At 39.4% G+C, this 16011-nt stretch overlaps 1 pseudogene; it reads right to left on the bottom strand.

Annotated features, from left to right (window-relative positions):
- Nucleotides 1–1782: 1782 nt before the first annotated feature.
- Nucleotides 1783–13402, bottom strand: LOC119087373 (annotated as a pseudogene).
- Nucleotides 13403–16011: the final 2609 nt, after the last annotated feature.

The following is a 16011-nucleotide window of genomic DNA, read 5'->3' as shown; positions in this document are numbered from 1 at the left end:
TTAGCATTGTATCTTTGCTTCTAACCAAAAACCCAGAGGCAACTGGCCAGCATCTCTGAGTTGAAATGCATTTCAGGGATACTAGGGTTCCTGCAGTTGTAAACTTCCTGGAGCACAGAGCTGAGGCAGGAAGGTGCAGGTCCCAGAGGAAGATTGCCAATGAACAAACAAAACTAAAGCCAGTGGAAACAGCACAGTTATCCACTTTCCTATAAGTCCTGGGTTGACAGGTCCACAACTGCAAAAAGAAATCTGAGAAAAGCTTTCCTATCCGAGTAAGGACCTTTCTGGGAAAACAGTAAAGCTGAAATGTGTCTGAAGTAGTTGTGCTGCTGAGTCAGAACGCTGTCTGGAGAAAGAGCCCAGCCAGGGCAGAACAGAACTATCCAGGAGTAAAGCTTACTTTTCTGTCAGAGAAAGCAGCTCTTTGAGAAAAGCTTTGTTTCAACTTACACCCAGTGAGATGAGGGAGTGTAGCCCTGAGGGGTGATTGCCTCTGGCATAAGCTCTGTTCTTGAGCACCCAGACATCCAACCACAACCCACTGAGGTGCTGGGCCAGGTGAAGGCCTGATGAGGCAAAGCACCTGTCCTAATGGGAGTTTAGAAATGGCAAAAACCTCCCTTGTTAGATTTTCGGTCTGTATGCAAATCACACAGACCCCCAAAACAGAAACTGGCGAAACCCCCTACCTTCAGAAGCAAAAAAGCTGTCACTGTGACATTGGGAAATGTTTCTGGGGTAGAGGGGATAAATTGAGACCAAACTCAGAACTGTCTGGGAGAAAGACTCTGAAGAAACAGAGATGGGACAGATACCTCCCCTGAAAATGTGTGACCTGAAAAAGCTGCTAGAATTTCAGGCAGATTTGGGGGGAGAAAAAAAAAAAACCCTACCTTCAAAGGCAGCTAGCAGAGGAACAGAGCAGCCTGAGATATCTGAAGCTCTGCATCTGGGGGGAAAGGAACAAGCAAAATAAGAATAAAATCAGTGGGAGAAAATCTCTCTGAAAGAGCTATGGAAAAGCTGTTGTACATGATCTTGTTTTTCACTGACGGGCTAAAACAAACACAAGCCCCGAGGAAAGTTGCTATCAGAAATGCCAGCCTCAATGCGCGCTAATGAGGCAAGTGCAGTTCTGATCCAGGGTCAGAGTCAAAGGAAGGAGAGACACCTGTTGAAGCCAGCTGAGGAGAGAATAGGAATCTCCCAATGTGCCATAGCTGAAAATGTAAAATGCTTGTTCAAATCTCCCGTTGCAAAAGCAAAAAACTTTGTTCAAATCTCCCAGGCAAGAATTTGTATGCAAGTCTGCTAAAAAAGAACTTAGAAGTTGACTCTCAGACCCGAAAAGAACTATGGAAAATGACTGATATAAGGGACTGATATTATTATGGACTGATAAAGGGAAATGCATTCTAGGAAAGGTAGTTTTTCCGCTAAAGATGGCGACATTGCCCTGAAACACTTTTGTCAGCTCGAAAATACATTCATGGTAAACTTAAAATACAGCTTTTAAAAGAATAAAGCGGAAAATCTTTTAAGAGTTTAAGTGTCAGTTCCAATGAAAAATTTAAAGGATACAGAACTAGGTGCTTCGTGGTTTGGCGCTCCATTGGTAAAATGCCTTATTTACCCTAATAGCTGTGCAAAGTTTTTACGGTAGTTGGATGACAAAAAGCTACCTTTAAGAGCAAACAAGCCACTTTATAATCCTTAAAACTAGGGAAAGCAGTTTATACACTGAATGTTGTCTTAGATATGAATAAACTTATGCTGAAATTAAAAAAGTTCTTTGCCTTTTGAACAAACTGCCTTCAATGAGTAATTCTTTTGCAAATCTAATAAGGAGACAAGGAAACAGGCATTCAAAAAAGAAATGACTGCTTTACAGACTGGAACAAACTTCAGAAAATCTAGCTGTCATACAAAGGAGTTGCTTTACATGAAAGTTCCTTATAAGAAATCAATGGTAAATATCACAGCTGCTAATAACATCAGTAGTTAAAGCTAATGAAGTGAAAATACTAAATCCTGAAAATGCTTTTTCTCAGAGTAAGCTAATGAAGGATATGTTTCATGAAAGAACATCTATGTTTTTGACTCCTTTGAATAGTAACAGTTTTGGTGAAAATATTGGAACTAACAACCATCAAGTCAAATTGTTTCAACAAATTCAAGACGCTATTCAGAAAAGAAACCTGCCATGCTTTGTGGGCCATATTAGAGATCATTCTAAACTTCCTGGTCCTTTAGCTGAGGGTAATGCAATGGCTGATAAGTTAACAAAGATAGGAGCATTATCCCAAGTGGAAATGGCTCAACAGTCACATGCTCTTCATCATCAAAATACCAAAAGCTTAAAAAAGCAATTCAGGGCTGGAGAGATGGCTCAGCCGTTAAAGGCTAGGCTCACAACCAAAAAGAAAGCAATTCAATCTTACCAAAGAAGCAGCTCGTCAAATAGTTAAATGATGTGGGGTATGTCCAAAATATTTTCCTGTTCCTCACTTAGAGCTAAACCCTCGAGGTCTTCTTCCCAATCATCTATGGCAAATGGATGTTATGCATATTGCAGAATTTGGCAAATTAAGATATGTACATGTGACCATTGACACTTATTCAGGATTTTTAATGGCTAGTGCACAACCTGGGGAAGCTACAAAACATGTAATTTTGCACTGCTTTGGAAGTGTTTTTCGTATATGGGTATACCAAAAATTATTAAAACTGATAATGGTTCTGGATATAGTAGTGTAAGGTATTTCAACAATTTGGTACCCAATGGGAAATTGTACATAAAACATGTATTCCTTATCATCCTCAGGGACCAGGTATTGTAGAAAGGGCTCATAGCAGTCTTAAAATACAACTTCTAAAATTAAAAGTAAAAAAGGAAAAAATTTACCCTCAATCTCCACATAATACATTAAATCATGCTCTTTAAGTTCTGAACTTTTTGAATATGGATGTCCATGATCAGTCTGCTGCAGACAGATTTTGGCACAGTGGTATCCAAGTGACTTTTGCTCAAGTGAAATGGAAAGATCCCTGTTTGGGATTATGGAAGGGTCCTGATCCTGTTTTAATATGGGATCGAGGACATGTTTGTGGTTTTTCACAAGAGGAGAATGAAGCTCGGTGGTTATCGGAGCATCTGGTAAGGAGTGTGGAATTAAGAAAAGTCAGCTCCAATGACATTCCTATAAAGGAACCAGAATGAAAGTGACTCGATTAGTGTTTCTGAGGTTTTGTCACTGGTTAGTGCAAACAGTGAGGAAATAGAGTTCAGAGCTGTGCTGCTTTTGGCTTTACTAGCTCCTTTAGAAAAATGCTTTATATCACCTAATATATCACCTAATAGCTGTGCAGTATTTGGCAAAGAGCTTCACAGCAGCTAAATACGGTAATTTCACCCTCAATGTGAAGTGAAGTTTTTCGGTAGAACAAACAAAAAGTACTGTTGTAATAGAAACATTTGTCTGAATTGAAGCACTTAGGGGAACCATTATGAATTTGGGTGAAGGGACAGCCTCTAGTTAAAAACCGTTTACTACTGACAGTGCATCTCTGCCAGTCCTGGAATAGCTGAGAGAACTGGCAACTTTGGAGTGTGGCTTCATCCAGGGAAGGTTACAGTCCCCTAGCAACAACTATCACAATTCTGTAACAACAACACTCACTAAATCCCAGTGTTGTATAGCAAAGCTGACTATAACATATAAACTATAACTATAAAGCTGACTATTTAGAAATGATGTACATACTTCTTGTCTAGTTAAGAGAATCTTTTTAATAGAGATGGTGATAATAATTAAGAGTAAGAAGTAGAAAATATGAAAATAAGATATATGAGTTTGTAGAAATTATTCTGTCTTGTTAGATCTGTGTTAAGAAATCTTTAGGTGTTTGCTAAGTTAAATATATGCTAATGGTAGTCCTATATAAGTTTGTAAAATAGATCTATAGAGTTCCTTTAAGAATATAAGCTTGCAAGAAATATCTAAGGTAGTCTTAAGACATGTAGTAATAAGCTTATAAGGAGTAAAGATACTAGTTGTAAATGTCAGTTTAAATAAGAAATAAGATAAGAAGTATATAAGAAGTAATAAGAAATATATTTGCTAAATTAGTTCTATTAGTTTCCTTAAGGAGTATAAATAAGTAGATGTTAATACATCATGTGTGAGTTTGTAAAATGTAAATGTTGAATATGAGTCTAAATGCTTTGCAAGGCAAAAAATGTTATATGTGAGTTTGTAAAGTGTAAATGTTAAGTGTGAGTCTATTCTTAATGTACATGGCGAAAGAACCTGAGACACAGAAGGTAGTGTCCTAGTAGACTGCAAAGCAGGCAGTCTGAATGGTTTTAAAAGCTCCAGAAGCCACTAAGAAGCTAATAATGGCAGATGCCAGAACCAGTACAAGGCATCTGCAGCTCAGATTTGTGGAAAATCAACACAACATAGAAAAACCTGAGCTAACATCAAAAATGGTGCGGTTTAGAATACTACTGTACCTAAAAAGATCTCTGTCTGTGAGAACAAAAGTTGCAGAGATGCTTGTTTGAACAAAAATTATTAACTACAAAAAGTTTTGGTTGAAAAACGTCTCTTCATATTTGGAAGTGAAAGCCTGATACCAGAATTTATTTCTTATTTGAACTTTTTGAACTTAAAATGAGAAAAAAATTACAAAAACATTTTGGTTATGGATTTCTTCAAATTTGGAAGGCTAGTACCAATATTTATCATTTGAATTTTGGTACTTAAATGAAATGAACAATAGAGATTTCATTGCAATGGGACAATTTTGAGCTTACTTATAGTAATGACCTAGGAACAGTTTTCTGGAATTGGGTTAAAAATGGAACTGTTTAAATGAAGAAATGTATTTCTACTTAGAATCAAGATGCAATTTTGTGTATACATATATGCTTTATTAACTGGAGATTTATGAATTGTTTTGTGAAACGGTTTATGTAAAAATGGCATTACTTATGGAACTGGTTTTGTGTTACAAATGGAACTGTTTAAACAGAAAAGTTTGGGTTTTCTAACTAGGCTTGAGATTTTGCTTAAAAATTATAAAGAAAAGGAGGAGCTATGAGATTGAATTATGTTCGCAGAAACCTATTGATATTAATGCACCCTGGCTTTGTGGAATTGAGGAAACGTTTAAGTTTGATGTGAATACATCGAAGTTTTTCCTATGTTCTGTTAACAAGAAAATTCAAATGACTGAGTTAAAGTTGTAAGACGGAGAAAATTGTTAACTATATATAGCACCATATATGCTAATTCTAATGGTTCTGTTAAGAGTTTGTTTTGAGTTGTAAGATTGAGAGAATTGTGACTATGTATAGCAATATTTATGTTAACCTTTTAATGGTAATGATGAAGCTAAAGGATTCTTTAAGTTTGTAGTCGCCTTAAGAGTTTTGGTTTAGAAATGGCTTGAGGCAGCTAAGACTGCTGTGGTCACCTTGGACCTAATTCAAAAGAGAAATGCCATTTATATCATCCTCTACTCCCATACTGGGAGGTGTAACAGCTATGGAGATTGCTGTAAGCCATTAATAGTTATTTTTTTATATATTAAGAAGGGGGGACCTGTGAGAGCCCGTTTTGGGGTTCCTCGTGGCTTTACCCAGCAGGTCCAAATAGAGGATGATCAGGACCACGGGCCTGAGTGCAGGTGTCTGAGATGGCCTGCACTTGACTGTGCTGGGGGAGGAGGTCTTTTGCTCCGCCCCTTGGCGTCTCTATAAAAACCCTGGACCAGAGACAGTCCGGGCCTGTTGGAATAGGTTCCAGGCCCTCTCGAGGCTATCTTTTATTTTCTATCTGTTTATCTCCACAAGATTCTCCGCTATAAATCCTTCTATCTAATATTTCCTGCTGATCGCACTCAAGAAAACTCTGGGAAACTGTGGGGGTGGTGGGTAAACGCCCCACACTTGTCTGGGTCTACTTTCTGGAACTTCACACAGTAGTAGGTACCAGCATCTGCAGGTGTGACATTACTGATGTGGATGGAAAAGTCCAGGTTGTTTCTCTTTGTAGTATCTGTAACATGTGACTCTGGGGAATCGCTCTCCAGTGAAACTGTATATTAGGTGCCGACTCTCCCCTGTACCCCTGAACCACTTCGAGGGCCCCACAGGGAGCAAGGAGGTCACAGTGCAGTTCAGAGTGGCTGAGTCTCCAGCAGAGACAGAAACTGATTTCTCAGGCTGGATCACCTTCAGCTCCTTCTGTGTATCTGCTCCTGCAGGAAACATCAGTCAGTGCTCATCATGATGGGAATCCACACGCTTTTCAAGTTTGTGATCAAACACTGTTTCTTAGTAAAGCTCAGCATGATGTGATCACAGTTCTCCTCTCTTAGGCCTCTTAACAAGAGAATGTAACAGACAAAAAAACTGAATCACAGAGACACTAAGAACTTGGCAGTATTCTGATTGAAGCCCCAATTCTTTTTGGAATTCTCATGTTTTGTCCAGTATTTGTTTGGTTCTCATTTTCTGTGCACATGCATATGGCACTTCTTAAATAATAGTATTGGATGTGATTACCTGACTATTTTAGAACAGTGAGATGTGAACTTAGTGCTTTGTATAATTAATGAGATGTACATTTTATTACAAGCTTCTTTGGGTCAGGACCCAGTTCTCGATATGGTTGCTTTATCAGGTGGAGTGATAATGCCATAGATAGGTCCCAATATGCAATAATATGCACCTTAATTAGGGAAATAAAACCTTGGCTTAAATTACCAGTTTTTAAAATATATTATAATAATTACATTAATTAACTAATTAATTATATGTGTGTGGGTATCTTGCTTCTGTGTATGCCTGGTGTTGCTTTATCAGGTGGAGTTATATTGACATAGATATTTCCCAATATGCAATAACATACACCTTAATTAGAGAAATAAAATCTCAGTTTGTTACCAGTTTTTAAAATATGTATTATAATCACATTAATTAGTTAATTAATTTTATATGTGTGAGTATTTTGCTTCTATGTGTGTCTGCGCACCAAATGCATGCCTACTGGTCAAAAAAACTAGAAGAAGGTTTCAGAGTCCTTGGAAGTGAAGTTATATATAATTATAAGTCTTGATGTGGGGGCTCAGAATTGAACCTGGGTCCCGTGGAGGAGTAGCAAGTGGTCTTAATCCCTGAACCATCTCTCCAACTCAGAATTATAGTAACTTTAAGAATGATGTAACAGACTTCTATAAAGTTAATGGTTTGACTCAATGGAAACATTTTGTTTCATGTTTTGGAAGTCAGACGTTCTAATCTGGTGTGATAAGGCAACTATTGTGGGGTCACAGCACCCCACCCTTCAGAAGGCCCTGTTTGTTTCCTTGCACCTGGTATGGTCATCTGGCTGTGCTCTCCCTTGTCACCTGTCTTCCCATCACAGCACCTATTTCTCAGTAACTCTAAGTCCCATAACTCTGACACTTCTGGCCCCTTCTTACCTGGACTTCTGTGATCTGGTAGGTGCAGTGCATTGCACTCACTGTACTATACTAATGGACCAAGACTGTGCAACATTCATTTGAGATATGAAAAGATCAAAAGGAGAAAAGCACTAAAGAAAGTGAAGAGTCTGAATAGGAAAATATAACACTAAATGGAGAGAAACCATGAGAAGGAACCAAATAGCATTTAGGAGTTAAGAAGTATTTAACTTAGTCCAATGGACAGGATTCACAGAGGATTTAGCAGGTTACATAAATTATCTAAAATCATGGAAATGGATACCATAACATCACTCGGTCAGCACTGCAGGGGCAGGGGTACAATAAAGAGAAGAAATTGAAGAATTTGAAGTGTAGTGGCAAGATTATTGGGAAAAAAAACTCTTGTGTAACACCGTCCTCATTTATTAAAGTACTCAAACCATAAATCCAACAAACTGAACTCATTCAATGATAAACTCAGAGAGACTCACACCAGTGCACACTAGAATCCAACAGACAAAGAGGAGTAACAGAGAATGCTGAGAGCAGCCTGGAGCATGACTCATCTCATCCTGCTAATGATGTGAACACAGCTCTTATCAAAAATGTCAACATCCAGGAGGCAATGAGACAGTGTGTGTATTCTTAATTCTAAAAGAAAAAAATCACATACAGAATTGAAGTAAAACCAAGGATTCCACACATGGCAACCCTATGAGGCCAAAACAAGAGTGAAATCATGCTGTTCCTAGTTGAAAATCTGAGTTTATTACAATGATACCTGGCCTGCAGGAAATGTTAATGGCTTCCCTTGGGTTGAACTAAAGGATCCCAGATAATAACGCCTAGTTTAAAAGACAATACAACTCTGACTATTTGGTGAATTTTAAAATTTCATAAGGCATCCTGAGTTCTCAGTTTCCATTTAGCTGTCGGGTAATGGTGGCTCTAATCTTCTACCTTGTAGTTTTCATTAATAGCCTTAGGGAAGACCATACACCTAGAGCTGCCATGAGGGCAGTGTGTAATGGAACAATGTTGCTCTTCTCCACCTATCCAATCATCTCTCACAGTAGTGCCTTTTTCTGGGGAAGAGAGTTTTAACACTTGAATTTTAGTGGGTATTTCAGACTCAACGTATAACATTTGTGTTAGAAGACTTCCCAGTACTACTAAAGCAAATTCTAAGATAAATCAATCAGTAATACCAGAAGCTGCAGTAAAGGTCACAGTTTAGAATTTTCAATCCACTGGCTGTCCTGTGGCTTTGGAGCCTGTAGGGAGACAGACATCATGGTAGGGCTAGAGCAGTAAAGCAAAGCAGGGCTGGAACATGACTAAATGAAAAGAGCAGGAACACAATCTCCTTCATTGAGCTAGCCCCCTGCAATGTTAGCACATCTCTTGGTGTTGTCTTTGTTAACATCATAACTGAGCAAGTAGTATTTATACATTTAGAAATGTGTGTGTGTGAGTGTCTGTGTGTGTGTGTGTGTCTGTGTGTGTGTGTGAGTGTCTGTGTCTGTGTGTTTGTCGTTGAAAGAGAGAGACAGAGGCAGAAAGGCAGAGGCAGAGATACAGAGAGAGATAACTTGAAAGAAACAGAAGCCATAAATTTGAGGAAGAGAGAGCAGGGAAGTGATGTAATTATATATTAATTTTAGAATATTTAAAAAATGAAAAGCTTCAGGAAGTGCAAAAATCATCAGAAGGACTCATCTCTTACTGTAGTCTGAGGTGCAGTTTGAGTGTAATGGGGACATTGTAAAAGGTGGACGTCTGTGAGGTTACATGACATGACACCTGAGCCAAAGTTGGAGCCTGAGGACTATAAACATAGACCTCACACCAGGGAGTTTTCTTCATGGCCAAGGAAGGAACTGAGGACAAACAACCTTTTGGAGTCATGAACAGGGACCAGAGTGTCAATAATCCTACTTGCCACAAGTAGAAGGAAAATAAAGCTTGCTGGAGAAGATCAAGAAGATCAGGGAAGTGTCGAGACCTGTTATACATGAGTTGCTTTTGCTGTACATGTCAAAGCCATAAATCCAGTACCTCATAATGTGACTGTATTTGGAACAGGGTCTTTTGTTTGTTTGTTTGTTTGTTTGTTTGTTTTGTTTTGTTTTGTTTTTTGAGACAGGGTTTCTCTGTGTAGCTTTGCGCCTTTCCTGGAACTCGCTTTGGAGACCAGGCTGGCCTCGAACTCACAGAGATCCGCCTGCCTCTGCCTCCCGAGTGTTGGGATTAAAGGCGTGCACCACCACCGCCCGGCTGGAACAGGGTCTTTAAAGAGGTACAGGTCAATGGAGATCATTTGGGTGGGAGTTGAGCCAACCTGACTGGTTTTATTTCAAAAATGGAGAAGAGCTAAGAGACAAGCTGAGGTAGGCTCATGTATGAACACAGAAGGAGATGGTACAGTTTATAACAGGAAAGGCACCCTGGAAGAAAATATCTCAGTGGACACCTAACCCTGGGCTTCCAGCCTCCAGAACTATGAGGAAATGAGTGTCTATAGTTTGGGCCACCAGGCTGAGGTACCCTGTCATGGCAACCCTAGCAATAGAACATAGGAACCTGAAAGAAAAAGCATGATATCACAGCCTCTCAAAGATGCAGCACTCAATGAGGAGACTGAAACTAGATGAAAAAGGAACTGGAGGACAGAGGACAGAATGAGAAACCTAACTGAGCAGGAATGGTGGCTGGCATTGCTAGAGACATTTCACCCACAGCCCTGCCACTGGCCTGCATGTGAGCCTCAGAGTCTCAGGAAGTGAGCAGAGAGTGCAGTGCTGGGAGCCATGCAGTCCCATCAACTGCTTTGGAAGTGCTTATTGGCTCTGGTGTGCCTCAGAGTTACAGTCATTTAAATGGAATTCTGCTGAAAAGAATTTTGTTAGCCGAAGTATTAAAGACAGTCATGGTATGTACTCACTCATAGGTGGATTCTAGATATAAAAGAAAGAACAATCAGACCACAACCCATAGAACCATAGAGGCTATATATATAGCATGGAGGTCCCTAGGATGACTGTGGCTTTTAATAAATTTCAGTTTTACTCAATTATTGAAAAAAAAATAGCCAAATGAATGGAAACACATGAACTATGAACCAAAGGTTGAGGGGCCCCCAGCTGGATCAGGCCCTCTGAATACGTGAGACAGTTGATTGGCTTGATCAGTTTGGGAGGCAACTAGGCAGTGGGACCAAGTCCTGTGCTCATTGCATGAGCTGGCTGTTTGAAACCTGGAGCTTATGCAGGGACACTTGGCTCAGTCTTGGAGGAGGGGACTGGACCTGCCTGGACTGAGTCTACCAGGTTGATCACAGTCCTCAGGGGAGGACTTGTCCTGGAGGAGGTGGGAATGGGGGCTAGGCTGGGAGTAAGGGGAGGGGGTGGGAGGGGGGAGAATAGGGGAACCCATGGCTGATATGTAGAACTGAATGGTATTGTAAAATAATATATATATAATAAAATAATATATATATAAAAGAAATTATGGTTTTGAAACATTATCTTATCGGATGCTTTTAGCCACCTATTGTAACTGATGGACTTGCAGAGCATTCCATGGGATTCTGTCTCTAGGCCCCCAGTGTTCTGACCTTCTCTCCTGTGGCAGTTCTTCTGCTTACCTGGAGTCCTTGAGTTCCATTGGCAGGGGTAGACAGAGGCAGAGAGGTGACTGTACTCCTGGGATCTACTCACCTGTGAGTCTCAGCAGTAGGGTCAGCAGCAGGACACTGTGAGGAGTGTGTGGCCAAGTGTCAAGGTCAAGCATGTTGAGAGCTAAGGAATTTGCTCAGCCCAGTGTCTGTGCTGGTGAGATCCCAGGTTCTGATCTGCAGAGATAAGAGGTACTATGCCTTACTCTGAATACAGGCTTTGTCTATGTAATGCTGAAACAGGAACCATAGTGGTTATTTTGAAATAGAGACACAGTGTTGTGGGCAGCTGCAGGGATGGGGTTTTTATCATGCATTTTTAGAGAGAGTCAGATATGCCTAAGAAAATCACTCCTTTCTCCTTTTCTGGACCCTATTGCATTTACTTGGTCTCAAAACATATTGTTTTAGTACATCATCACCAAGGGGGTTTTTCCAAACACCTAAATCTAAGACCCTTCCTGTCGATTCGATGCCCATTCTCTCCAATCTTACTTGAGGATTCTCACTTAAGCATGTATTATGTGCTTGTGAAAACAGCTCAGTGATGGAGTAAACCAGCTGTCCTCTTGGAAAGATCTTTGGAAAAACTTCATTTATGTCGTGATGAATGTATTCCAAGTGAAGATCATGAGTCTATTAGTTTATACAAATCATTGGAATGTGTTATGGTCCATATTACTTTTCAAATTGATACAGGAGACACAGGCTTCCAGAAACAGCAGTGAGAGATATTGAGATTTACAATGTCTCTGACTGTCAGTGAGGGATTTTCATTAGTTAATTGATTTGAGAAGATGCATATTAATTTTAGTATCCATTTCAGACTAAAAGTATAACATTTGTGCCAGAGAATTTTCCAATACTGAAACAAATTCCTTAAATAAATCATCCAGGATTAGTAGAAGCTGCACAGAAATATTGGGTAGAATAATTTCCTAAGCAAATAATGTTTGCTCTAAAATGGAGAGGGCCAGCTGAATACTAGCTTTTATGCACTAATTCATCCCCCACTGTTCTTGTCTATGAATATACTGTGACTCTGCCTCAAGATCTGGCCACCTTAAATTCATTACAATGATGAATTGTAAGTTGGAGATGTGAGCCAAATAAACTCTTGTTTTATTAAGTTTTCTTTGCCAGAGCATTTTATCATAACATAGCAACTTCTTCCAGAGTTCAAGATACTTTAATAAGTATCTGCTTAATGAAGCATGAAAGGAAATATTATTATATTGAGAAGGGGAGAGTATGGGATGTTTCCTAAGGCAGGGGGAATGGGGTGACACAATGATGCCCACAGTATGTTCTAGATCTAAAGTATATATTCTATTTCCTGCTTGTGCAGCTAGGAACTGGGGAGAGAGAAAAGGTAAGTGGCCTCACTGACCACAGATGTGTACCTAGGAACCAAAGAAAGGAGCCAAATCCTCAAGACCCTCTTTTCTCAATAATCCAGGTATGAGAAGTATTTGCATTACTTCATATAATCTACCAACTAATCTCCTTACCAGGGAGCTGCACTTACCATCCCTGCCTTAAAGTGTGGGCTGTGAGGTCAGCAGGACACTTGTATGTGGGTGATCTGGGACTAGACACCAGGTCATGTAATTCCAAAGCCCTTGCTATCTCTTCCTTTCTATAACTGGTGAAGATGGTACTGCTTTCCTTTTAAAGATGAGAAAACTGAGGCTCAGAGTTCTTAAGTGAGGATAATTTACCAAAGAGAAATAAGGCCCATTTCAGGCTGGAAGACCTACCTTGTCTCTCCATATAGTTGCAGAACTGGTGGAATGGAGATTATATACTCAGGGTCTTGGGATTCTGTATGTAGTCTGAAAATTCAGCCAGTATCTTAGACAGCAGAGCAGAAGAGAACTTGGGCATTCCCATTTCCTGCATCTAGTCTCATGCCTATAATCTAATGATATCACTGGGTTTTATTGAACATGTAAACAACCTGGCTGCCTGACAGGTACCTCCTGTACTAACTACCCAACTCTATTACCACCTGGGAGGCTGAAATGTGCTCTTCCTCATCCACTCACCCTGGCCCTAAGACTCCAGGCTCTGGTTCTCGGGGCTGCTGGTTGCCTGCATCCCTGAACATTAATGAACACTGATGAAGATAAGAAGGAGAGAGGAGAGGAGGCAATCATAACTTTTTCTTGGCACTGACCATGATGCTATGAAGGGTGGGCTGCAACAGTGTCATACAAAGCTCAGAAACAGCCCTGCTCTCATTCCCCCACCTCTCTCTCTCTCTCTCTCTCTCTCTCTCTCTCTCTCTCTCTCTCTCTCTCTCTGATCTGATAACACCTCTCTCCTCTTATTCCTCCAGTCTTGATGGAGTGAGTAGGCTTGCTGACATGGCTAGGACCAGGGAAGGTAGGTTCCCAGGTCATTGTCCCCTATTCCAATGGGCTTCATTTTTTCTATAAATACCAATGCTGAGAAGAAGGGGTGACAGACTGTCTTTTATTTTCCCTTCCTTTGTGAAAGAATCTGTTGTCCATGAAATCAAATACAGGTGAAATAACATTGACAAAAAAAAAAAAAAAAGGGAGAAGAATTTGTTTGCTGTGGTGTTTCAGTGCGCATGATGACTAATCTTGGCTGTGAAGCTGACACCTGAGAACAGGCACCTCAACTGAATAATTGCTTGCTTCAGCTTGGCTCATGGTCACGTCTGTGGAGTCTTTTCTCCATTGCTAACTAAGGAGGGTCCAATCCACTGTAAGTAATGTTCTGTAGTAATAGATTACTAATCAGATGATTAGTGTACACTATTGGGCTACTGTTAAGTGAAAACTTAAAAGCTGTAGTACTAACAGTGGGCCTAGATTCTAGCTAGTAAATGAAATATTATAGGAAATTGGAATCTCATCAAGATGTGAATTAAATTGCACAGCTATTCCCTGTGGTCCCCCAGAAGGTAGAAAATTACCCAGTGACATTTTTAATTTAAATATTTGTTTTTGTTAAATATTATAGAAAAGTGCTGTTGCCTGCCAAATCTTAGTGGGCTCATCCATGTGGCATGCTTTGTCAAAACAATTGTCAGTAGATGTTGCATGGATGAAAGGAGAATAAATATCATAAGACAGTTGTACAAAATAACTAAGAAGCAAGGGTACACCATAAACTTAGAGCCATACTCAAGCAGTCTTGCTTTAATTGGTTGAATTCTAGTCAACTTGTAGATTTATAGTAAAATGATACATTCTTATTATTGTATGTGACTGAATGGTATGTCAGTTTTATAAACTGATAACTAAGAAATAGTCTGTAGTGATATTGAGACACCCCATACACAGACCTCTGCCTTATATCTTAAGACATCATCATCATAACTCTCCTAGTTCACTCTATGCCAATGCCTCCCAAATTTCTGCCTATTCCCATTCCAGGTCTCAAGACTACAGATTCACATAGAGCCTCCTATCTAATAACTTCACTTAAATTTTGAAAAGTCAGTTAAAATTTAATATCTTCAAAAGCAAAACCTATACCTCTATGCAAAATTGTCCATGCAGAACATTTTTGTACTCACTTAACAATTTTTTATCCTAACCAGTGAGGCTGAAAAGCTTCAAGATAATCATAAGTTTTCCCCTGTCTCTCTACATGTTCTTTCTCACAAACAAAAGTGGGTTCTTAAAAAAGTTGCACCAAGATAGAATCTAGCAAAAGAAGAGTTTTAGGTGGTTTCTGCTAAAAGGTAACATTGCTAATGGCTAGATTGCTTAGCACGTTAGAGCTAATTCTCAGGACATTTCAGATTCTGTAGCCCTGAGGTTTATTGTATCTAGAATGTGCTTGACAAATGTACTGTGGTCTGACTCTGCTCAAACCTAATTTGCCTTTAGTATCACTTCCTCCTCTCATGCTTCTGTTCTATCATAGAATTTACTTTATTTTAAAGACACAGGTATGGGCATATAGTAGTGTCAACACAGTGTCTAGAATAATAATATTTTGAATAAGACTAATTGTAGCTATCTTGTACTCTGACAGAGTCAGACCATATCTATAGATTTCATGATTTAGAGATGAACATTTTAAAGGCAATTTCTGAAGACTGAGAACTTTAATCTGATGGAGATACACATGAAACAGAGAGCCATGAGATGTCAACAAGTATCTGAAGGGATAACTGAGGAAGAAATATTAGATGTTATTTACTTTGTAGCTTCATGTAGATAGATCTAAGAGAAAGGCAGCACTGCCCAAAGCTAGGAAGAGCATTCTAAACAAGTAATCATTCCCTCATCTTGTGAACTGTGCAAGCAAAGTAGGTGAGCTATTCCGTGGATGTGCTGCAGATATATAAGCTTTCTTTTAATTTTGATATCAACCACATCTGTGGATCTCTTCACTTCTGCTTTGGACATCTGCAATGCAGGTGATTACAACAGACATCTCTGATCTTGAGTCTACACAAAATATATTCAATGGAACTAAGCTCCAGAATTATTTTTGCAACATACTGTGTTGAAAATTCACTGGAAAAGGAGAGTTAAAGTGTTGTATAAATGAAGTGGGGTTTTCAAGTGAGGGTAATGTTGCTTCCCAGACCTACATGGACAACCTTCTTAGGAAATATTATGACATGAATATATTTATCTGTCCAGACAGCTTGCATATATTATTGATTAAAATCGAGTGGTGTTTAACAAAATAATTTTCTTTAGCATGCAATGAAAAAGAATCTACTTTAACTGGGAAAAGCCACAAATATTAGTCAGGGCTCCACAGAGAAACAGAAATAATGGCTGTGGACTGCAAGTAATTTTTTTTAATTATAGGAACTTAGCCTGCAAGGACTTATATTTGCTGAACCCTCTGCTTCC

The sequence above is a fragment of the Peromyscus leucopus genome, chromosome 2, assembly GCF_004664715.2.
Source record: "Peromyscus leucopus breed LL Stock chromosome 2, UCI_PerLeu_2.1, whole genome shotgun sequence".
Lineage (NCBI taxonomy): Eukaryota > Metazoa > Chordata > Mammalia > Rodentia > Cricetidae > Peromyscus > Peromyscus leucopus.
Note: the sequence above shows the minus strand (reverse complement) of the source record. Positions and strands in the feature narration are given on the sequence as shown.